The 10,442-nt window shown below is 32.0% G+C and overlaps 1 long non-coding RNA gene across 2 annotated transcripts; it reads right to left on the bottom strand.

The window, feature by feature from the left end:
* Positions 1-1,742: 1,742 nt before the first annotated feature.
* On the bottom strand, positions 1,743-7,103 carry LOC125498388 (uncharacterized). 2 transcript variants are annotated; one of them, XR_008969851.1, is made up of 3 exons: positions 6,581-7,103; positions 5,834-5,921; positions 1,743-2,156 (listed from the first exon to the last, which is right to left on the bottom strand). It is a non-coding gene; the product is annotated as an uncharacterized LOC125498388 (long non-coding RNA). The 2 variants fall into 2 exon arrangements; XR_007275378.2 differs by lacking the exon at positions 6,581-7,103 and having other exon boundaries at positions 5,834-6,563.
* Positions 7,104-10,442: the final 3,339 nt, after the last annotated feature.

Below are 10,442 nucleotides of genomic sequence, written 5' to 3' on the forward strand. Positions count from 1 at the left end.
AAGCGACTGCGACGCCAGCTCCGGCAAGCAGAGGAGAGAGAAAACTTCGTTGGAAATTCGTCGCATTTGGTGTTTGAAAACAGAGGACAGAGGGAGGGGGAGAGGGAGGGGAGGGGTGGGGGTTTGGTGTTCGAAAACACTTCGCGGGCTGCGGGAGAGGGAGGGGGAGGGGGTGGGGGTTGCGGCAGCGGGAGGGGGAGGGGTGGGAGGTTGCGGCAGAGGGAGAGGAAGGGGGTGGGGGTTGCGACGGAGGGAGGGGGAGGGGTTGGGGACTGTGGCGGGGGGAGGGGTGGAGGGGTGGAGGTTGCGGCAGATGGAGGGTGGGTGGGGGATGTGGAGGGATGGTGGAGGGGGAGGGGGCTGGGTTGGGCTGGGTTGGGCTTAGGATTAAGGGTTAGGGTTTAGATTTTAGGGTTAGTAATTAGATTAGGGTTAGGGATTAGGTTTAGATTTTAGTGTTAGGAGTTAATTGTGGCAATATGGTAAATAAAGTTAACGGGGAGTTAACGACAATTAAAAAAAGGGTATTTGGTGCACAAAAATGAAAAGTCAGGGGTATATGGTGAATTGTTGAAACATTGAGGGTATATTGTGAATTTCTTGATTTGTCGGGGGTATTTGGTGAATAACCGTAATAATAATAACAATAAAATATTAATAATAACAACAACAACAATAATAATAATAATAATAATAATAGAGAATATTTAGAGTACACCTGATGGTACACCCAAGACTATTTTCTCCAAATGAGAAAAATGAGCAAAAGAGCAATTGAGCAAAATGAGCAAATGAGTAAACATTTCTACTCATTTAAGAAATGAGCAAACTTAAATGAGCACAAATTATGTAAATAAACACTGCTCCACACCATCACCACCATGAACAAACTACTTTCTCTCTTCTCCTCCCACAACAATTATAATCCGCCATTAGCAAACACCTCAACAATGGTGGTTGATTCTCTCTCCTCCACTTCATAAGTCTTCACTCCGAACAACCAGCAAAAATAAATTGAAGAAAACGAGCAAAACAACAACAAATAAAACAAATGAGCAAAATGCAAAGTACTCATATATGGGAATTGAAGTTTCAATTTCCAAGTTTTGATTTCGTGATTCCGGCAGAGAGAGGAGAAAAGAAATGAGCGAGAAAGAAGATCGGATCTCCGGTGGAAATCTGCTTCGCCAGCGTTGAATTTCGCAAAGCAAATGCTTTTCTCCTCGTCAAAATGAGCGAGCAAATACAGTAGAATTCCAAAAGATGAAGGAAGATCCGTCATCATTCCATGAAATAACGTCATCAATGGAAGGATCTTCAACAAATTGATAAGTCTTCATCAAAAATGGCGTCGGAATTGACCGTTGAGCGTCTCCTCCAGTACCACTGGCGACATTTTCGACCGCAATTTGATCTCTATCGTCGAAAAGTTTAACTTTTGTTGCTGATGAGGAAGATGATGATAAGCCGCAGAAATTACGAAAATGCCACTGAAGTTTTGACTAATTACAAAAATGTCATGGGTATACCGTGCTCATAGTACACCCGGGTGTACCATGAGTGAACTTATAATAATGATAATAATATAATAATAATAATATAATAATAATAATAAAGATAACAATAATAATAATTTATACTACCCCCATTTCTAAATAATCTACGCACTTTGCTTTTCATTAGAACCAATACAAAAGTGAAAAAATAGAAAACAGAGGAGATGAATTATGACAAATGGGGAGTAAGAAGTACAAAAAGTAAATAAAAGATCGAGGAGAAAGAAAAATAAGGTAGGTGGGTGTAACAGCCCGCACTTCCGAACTGCTAGCTAAATCCACTTAAGATACGCTAATTACAATTAACGCTTAATCACCTCGAATTACATTTACTTGCAGTGGAAACATAACCTATAAACGATCCTGGACCCGTGGGTTATGGGCCCACAACAAATCATCCTCAATAACCAAATAACATATTACATAATACCTTGCTCGACTTCTAAAGCAATATAATAATTTCTTCACAAATAAGGTTATATAACCCTAATACAAACTCTGAACCATTACATCTAACTATAACCTTGATACCTAAATTCTTCCTTTCACTCCATTCCGAGTTTTCCACGCACGAACCTGCAAGATCAGTAACAATGAACTCTGCTCCCACCAGGACAGGTTCCAAGAACAAAATCAGAAAAACTGAGTACACACACTGTCCAACCAGAAATTCATTTTAGTGGCTTAAAATATAGTTGTGCGGTTTATTACTCATCAAGTGGAACAATCCCAGACTTCAAAAAAAAAAAATACTTAAAATCAAATAGTTAGAAATGTTTTATCACGACTCCAGCAACCCTTAACTAGAAAGTCCAATAAAAAGTACTCATACATATACTACAGATAATAAGTTCCTTGCCATAAGGACAATGTTCAACAACAGTTGAAATACATAAGCTCATCCCAAAACCTCATTTTGGTGGCTTAAGACCATTCGTATACAATTCATGCTAGAATTCAGTATGCTTCACAAGTAAGGTACTTGTTTAAAAATTTCAGGATTACTATCCTTGCACAATCGTATTAAAGTAATAACTTTTTTATCATGAAGATCACCACTTAGATCATTCAAAAACCCTTTGGGTCGATATAAGCATTTAATTTCATTGGGTAAAGCGAACACGAATAGAGAGGGGCTCCTTACACAAGGAGCCGACTGTCTCTAAGCTAATGGAGGTCGTCACCCCACCGTTTAAATATTTATGCTTGCAAGCCTTAACCAGGACATGTCCCATTTTTATTCTCTGCTGGACTTCACCCACCCAGCGAGGGTTCGGAAGGAGATCACCCATCCTCCAAGGGTTGTTGTTCATACCGTACCTTATTTGGTATCGGCCTTTACCCATTTGTATTCATAGTTTATTAACATAAATAGTTTAAATGCACAGTTTATCAATACCACACGTGTTCCAAAGAACACATATTTATCCATGAAGAGGAAAAAGAATCACAACTACTATGGTGTTGCTAATCATTGCAAGACTTGAATCTTCTTTTGAAATCTTTTGTTTTACGTCAACAATTTCACATATTAGTTACATGTAAAGATATAAGGAAATAATCAATTTTTTACTGCTTGTAAAAGTCGTATAGGCACTTAGTGTGCTAATTTAAACTTTACCAAAAGGGTTGAGTTAACTTGAACATTTGAAACTTTTGTCAAAATAATTGCAGCAAAAACACTGAACCTCAATAACTTTTGGGTCATGACTACTCAAAGGAACAATACCCGCTCCATAATACATATTGAGCATCTCGCTCCATAAATGTTATTTACTTTCCCCATAAAACAATAACTGAATCATAATGCTTATTTTCTCAACAACGCAAACTTATATCTTTCAAAACTTATACTCTTGTTCTTAATTCGTATCGCATACTCAATTCCAAAGTGTATCGACGACTTAAACTTCCGTCCGTAAATTAATATAAAACAAAACAAGGTTGAAATGTAACCAACATATCCAAAATACCTGAACCTCAATAATCTTATTATAACACAAACTCAAATCTCAAATAACCTCACTTACCTCAAATATTCTTTTAAAGGAAGTAATATACATAAAACGTATTCGAAATCAAATGTCTCTCCGCATTCGAACCCATAACATAATCAAAATGTAAAATATGTTTCTCAAAGACTTATAAGATAACTATTATGGTGACCCAATTCTAAGCTCGTGCGATTAACCAGTAATGTTTTACTTGTAGACTATAAGGTATACTCTAACATGTCTTGGCAATTCCCTTCATCGTAATAGTTTCTCTTTGTACTTGGACTTCCGTCTTTAACTTATAGCATCTAAACTATAGCATTCCAAAATTCTCATGATATGAATTTTCCCCTTAAAGATTTTCTTATTCCCAATACATGAACTTTCATTGCCAGAATATAACCTTATTACATTATCATAAATCACATACAATTACTATAGCAAGTCAAAATATCTCACTCCATATTTCCCAATACTCCACTCGTTGTCCTCATCCTTCTCAAATTTATAATTCACAACCATACGTCCCCATGTATTCGTACCGAAAGCTCATATTAGCCTTAACACCATACGCTTAGTATTGTCTTAATTACCATGCTCTCTATTATCTAGATTTATATTTTTCTTTCCCAATATCCATTTATATAATCTTACTTATCTTACTAGAAAATTATACCTTTAAACTTTCTTACTTAATCCAATTCCACATATTACCTTTCATAACTTAAATACTGTAAGTTACACTTCTCTATTTCATATTCTTTTAAACCACCACCCATATCTTGATCCTTTATTTCTCTAGTATGACCTTCACATTTCAGATCTTACCTCTTAATATTTAATATTTCGTCTCAAATACTTATTTTGGTTATAACATTTCTTGGACTCACAAAGCTATCGTAACCACTCTATTAACCCTTAGATTAATGTTGAACTTCCAAAATTCACTTCCAAATAATTAGATATCTAACTTGACTTTTATACATAACATTTTATACTCTTCCCACTCTCCCTCATTTCCTATTTTTACTTTCCAATTAGAAAATAAGACTCCTAAGCTCTTTTAACTCCTCATTGATACCCATAATAGAAGTTTTCCAAACTCAGTTATCACCTTCCCTCGACTTAGTCAACATAACTCAAATTTAGTGTCTGATACTTCCCAAAACCATCACTCCAGCCCTTTTATATCGATATCACTATTACAAAACTCATTTATTTAACTCTATGTTACAACTTTGAGTGTTTCTCATTCCCTATATATACATACCTTCCAATATATACTTTTATAGTCGTCTGATCTTTAAGAACCATATAATTTTTATATCGACAACTCACCCATTAATTGACGTTGGCACTCCAAAACTTACACAATCACCCAACTCCACTTTTCAAATAATAACTAGCATTCTCAAACATAATTCTTCGATCTACTAATTTGTCCCACAACTACTTTGACATAACTTTTCAATATTACAAAACTCAAATTCCTCAAATAGTCCTTGTTGCTATCCTTCTATGACATAATGTAACCTTTTAATCTGAACTTATTCTCCTTATAATAATAGTTCATACTATTCTAGTTCATAGTTTACTACATGTATATTCCGTACTCAAATAATAGTCCTCCAGAACTCATGTTATAGCGTACTCTGAAATTACAAACAACTCCAAACCCATATCTTCCAACCTCTAATGCATGTATTTCGAAATGGGTAATCAAACATCATAAGTGATTTCTTAAAAATTCATACACGAAACTTGAACAAGAATTAATGTTACCAAGATGTGATACCGAGGTTCTCAACAACTTACAGGTATTATGTTCTTATAAAGTTTATACATTTATAACCATATATATACGAACTCTTTTCTGAAATCATAATTGAGCTTCATAACCTTATCCATTCCCCTAATATATATAACTCACTGAACTCATAGAATCAAACTTATAACTATTGAAAATATAGTGAAACTCTCATTTAGAACCAAATGTACATGCCTTATTCATATCACAAAACATGGTTCATCAAACAAATTAATACTATTGAGTCTCAAAACAACATATCTTATAGCCAATAGAACTTAACATGCGATTTAGTTCTACCTTTGTCTTAAAACTCATAAACATGTATTTCAGAAACCATATAGTACACAAATCACATTTTTTTTTATACAGCATAAGTTTAACTTATGAAAACATATCAAGATCAACTTATATAGTTTATATGATCAATCGAAATATCAATAATATATTTGAAAAGTGGAAGGACATGTGTGTACCTCCTTCATTTCCCCAAAGAACGCTCGATTCCATTATAATCTTCAAGGTCCGACATCTCTAAATTCTTTATCAATCTCCAACAATCACCTCATAACAATATGAACAACAATTAACATCCTTACTACCAATTAGATAAAGAAATTAACTTTCTCATACCTTCTAACCTCTTTCAACTACCCACAACTCCTTATTTACAAACCATTCTACTAATTCAATTCACTATATCAATCTCTAACTCCAATTAACCTCATTCTAATTCACAGAGGATACTATCAAACAACATGGCTTATGATAATTTGATTTCATAAACTAACTTAAGAAATATAAATACAATTTTAAACCTCAACCCAACCCATTAAATAAATAGGAAAGATTTAATCATTAAGTTGAACAAACTTTTATCATATCTGATTTTCGTAACAAGATCATCAAATTGCTCTTACAAAACTCACTTGAATCCATTGAAAAGAAAACACAGCAAGTTACTTGTTTGGAACATGATATCCATCTTGATTATTAGTTCCACTATATTCTGAATTAAAAACATCTTCTCTTAAAACTGGTTATTGTTTATAAGTATACAAATATACTTAAAACTTCCTGATAGAACAAAGTAATTTGGAAGCTACAATGTAAAATAAAAGTTTACCAACATAAATCATGATCAACTTTAACAATTTGAATTGAATCAAACAACAATAATTATATCTTTAGGAAATCATATTTATGAAAATTAATTGTTATACCTGATTTTGGAATTCACAAACAACAAGACACAAGAACTCAATTCAGCCAATCAACACGATGCGCACAACCTCGATGGTGGTAGCTCGCCGGCGAAGAGGACCGGAAAACAGTAGCAGCACCGATGGGACAGAAGCAAAAGAAAGAATTCTTTGACAACAACAACATGCAACAGCCACAACACCAACAAATCAGGTGGCAGCAGCATCCACGAAGAAGAGGAGAGAGAAAAACGCTGAAACAGTGGCAGCAAACAACTACAACTTCCAGAGATCATAACTCCTAGCTCCGAACTCCGATTGAAGAAATTTTTGAGCCTAAATTCAATAACTCGAAGAGATCTACAACTTTGATGAAGGAACAAAGACCAAAAAATGAGAGTATGCTGCTTGAATTTGACGGACAGAACAGAGGATTGAGATATATCACCGTGAATGAATAAGGAGGAAATTGGGTACGAGACTATGAGTTCCTTCTATCTTTAATGAGGAGTTAGGAAATTTGACAACAAGGAAATAACATGGCATTCCCAACATGAGCCACATATATTATAGAGAAATAATAGTGTTCTTTTTCTCTTTTATTTTTCTAAAAATCAAGATATCCATCATAAAAACATATACCATAACATTATTTTACCATTTTAACAATTGTGTTCCCTTTTGTCTTTAAATATTGTAATCCATCCTACTATTGAAATATAATAATTAAACTAAGATAATTAATTAGTCTTTTATTAAACTTACTTAAAAATAAGGGCTGTTACAGTGGGGTTTTAAGTGGGTTAATTTATTTGGTTAGGTATCACATATGGGACAAAAGTGAGAAATAACGATTGGACATTTTACCTTATATAGATAAGATAACAATGAAACTATTCGGAAGGACGACCAAAAAAAGATGTGTAGATTAAAAAGGAACAGAGATAGTAGTAATAAAAAATAATAATGATGATGATAACAATAACAATAATAATAATAATAATAATAAGAAGAATAAGAAGAAGAAGAATATAATAATAATAAATCAATCAATCAATATATATATAAGAGGAACTTTTCGGGAGCATAGAACGCGCCACGTAGGATTGTCATGTCATCAATTGTTTTTACAAAAATAGAGTTCTATATAAATTTAAATACATATAAGGAGCTTTGGATAAGAGAAATAGAGTTTCGTGTTGAATGAACAACTTAAATTATTATATTATATATTTTGTGTATAAATTTTGTTACGTAATTCAGAATATTATAATTTTTGTACCATTGGATAGTGCTCGAATTATAATTCGAAATAAGATCCATATACAATATAATTCTACAACTTATGAATAAAGAGTACCACGTAGGATTGTCATGTCATTAATTTTTATTTTAAATATAATAAAAACTAGAGTTAATATCAATTATATCTTTGAAAATCATACTTTTAAACATTGAGTTATATAAAGATAAAAATACATATTTATAATTTTGAACTTATAATATACTATGGTGCCATTACATGAATCAAATGAGAGTTTGTCAACAACATTGCAAAGGTATTATGCAATTCACTAATTATTTTATTCATAGAATATTTATTGTATACATAATTATTCATGTTTGTTTTCTCACATATATCTATATGTCAGATCTTATTCTTTTCTTCATGAACTTGATTCTACTAAACTAATTGGAAAATCAAGGTTCGCATTTTTAGACTATTTAAGGTCTCAGATCATAAATAAAGGAGAAAGTTTGATAAATCTTGATATGATCATGATGGATGAAGAGGTATATTTTCTCTAAAATAGTATTTTCAATTATTAGTAGAGGTCAGTTTTATATTTAATTAATTATATTTATGATACCGTTAATATGATCTTTTTTTCACTTTCCCATCTTCCATTCTATATGCATTAGTATTTATGTGACATTAAAAGTTGGAAGTTGTGGCTGACACTCATGTTTTCCATGAATTTTCTATCATGCATCTATCAAATAAGCAACCTATACTTTCTTCAAGTATCATTGGGGTATTCTTTGTGTTAAAATTGTGTCAAATATGTTAGTGATACCAATTATCGGGATATTATTTAATAATAGACGTAGCTATAATATTTAGTTTAATATTAAAAATTATATAATTTATATATCGTAATAAAAAATCTAGAAATAAGAGTATAATGACAAATACTTTATCCGTTCCACTACAACAATGAGTTTGCGTATGGTTTTTAATGAAATGAAAAGATGGTAGTTTAGCATAGAGGTGCACCTTTAATTAACAAGTGTAGGAGATAGGTAAATTCTTAATAAAGTAAACACAACTTTATGAGGCAATTTGATGAGTAATTAATGATAATTTTAGTAACTAACATAAAGTCAATATTGTCAATTATAGTCATTTTTTTTACTAAAAGTGGAAATGGTTCAAATAGATAAAACTACCCAAAGTGGTGATTATTGGAATAGAAAACGAACATAGGAAATATGTAAATAAAATGGTGTTGAAATTTTTCATTTTACAGCAACACAAAATCAACAATGCATGTTAACACAAAATTTGCAAAAAAAAGGGAGTTTAGGGAGCTCCTTCAAGATTTTGAGGCCATACGCGCTACATAGGATTGCCATGACATCAAATTTAATTTGTATCTTTTACGAAAATAGAGTACTACATGGATTTAAATAATATAAGGAGTTTTAGATAAGCTAAAATTAGAGCTTAGTTTTAATTTGCATGAACTACCTAAATTATTATATTAAGTAAAATCACGTATAACTAACATTTGCTAAGTAATTCGGAATATTTAATTTTTTGTGTCCATTGGGTAGTGCTCAAAATATGCTATGAAATAAGATTCATTTACAATACAGTTCTACAACTTATGAAATAGAGAGGGCCACGTAGGATTGTCATGTCATTAATTTTTTTTTAATATTTTAGAAAATAGAGTTCTACATATATTTAAGTACATAAAAAGAGTTTTGGATAACGAGAAATTAGAGTTTCGTTTCGAATAAACAATCTAAATTATCATATTATGTAAATTGAAAATATTAGAGTTTGGTTTTGCATGAACAACCCAAATTATTATATTATGTAAATCGCATATAGCTTTTGCTATTTAATTCGAAATATTCTAACTTTTGTTCCATTAAGATCCATTTATAATATAATTTTACAAATTATGGAACATAGAGCGCCATGTAGGATTGTTATGACATTATTTTTTATTTTAAAAAATAGAGTTCTACATGTACTCCCTCCGTTTCCTAAAGATCTTCCCTCTTTCCGTTTAAGGGTGTTTCCAAAAGATCTTTCCTCTTTTGCTTTATTCCTTATTTGGTAAAACAAATTTCCCTATTTACCCTCTCATGTCACTATCATATGGTCCACCATTACATTATTAATTCAATTTTACTCCTTTTCTCTCTCCTACTTTAACCCCTTTTTATTTGTTTATTTATCTTAATCCCTTTCTCTCTCCTACTTTACTCACACCATACCCCACACAACTTGATTTTCCTTGGTATCTGTAGGAACAGTAAGTGGGAAGATCTTTAGGAAACGGAGGGAGTAATTCAAAACATTATAATTTTTTACGTTTTGAGAGTGCTTGAAATATACTTCAAAATAAGATCCATTTACAATATAGTTTTACAATTCATGAAAATATATTTAACTAAATGATGGGTAAGATATTCTTTAGTCTTTCTTTTAGCAAGATAAATATAGTAATAGTTATAACTATATTGTACGATATGTGATTATAACATTTTATAATAGGTCCAAACTATTCATGTTTTTCTTTTTCATGTATCTATATGTCAGTTCTTATTATTTTCTCAATGAACTTAACTCTACTAAAACTAGCTA

Source organism: Beta vulgaris, chromosome 6 (assembly GCF_026745355.1).
Source record: "Beta vulgaris subsp. vulgaris cultivar EL10 chromosome 6, EL10.2, whole genome shotgun sequence".
Taxonomy (NCBI): domain Eukaryota; kingdom Viridiplantae; phylum Streptophyta; class Magnoliopsida; order Caryophyllales; family Amaranthaceae; genus Beta; species Beta vulgaris.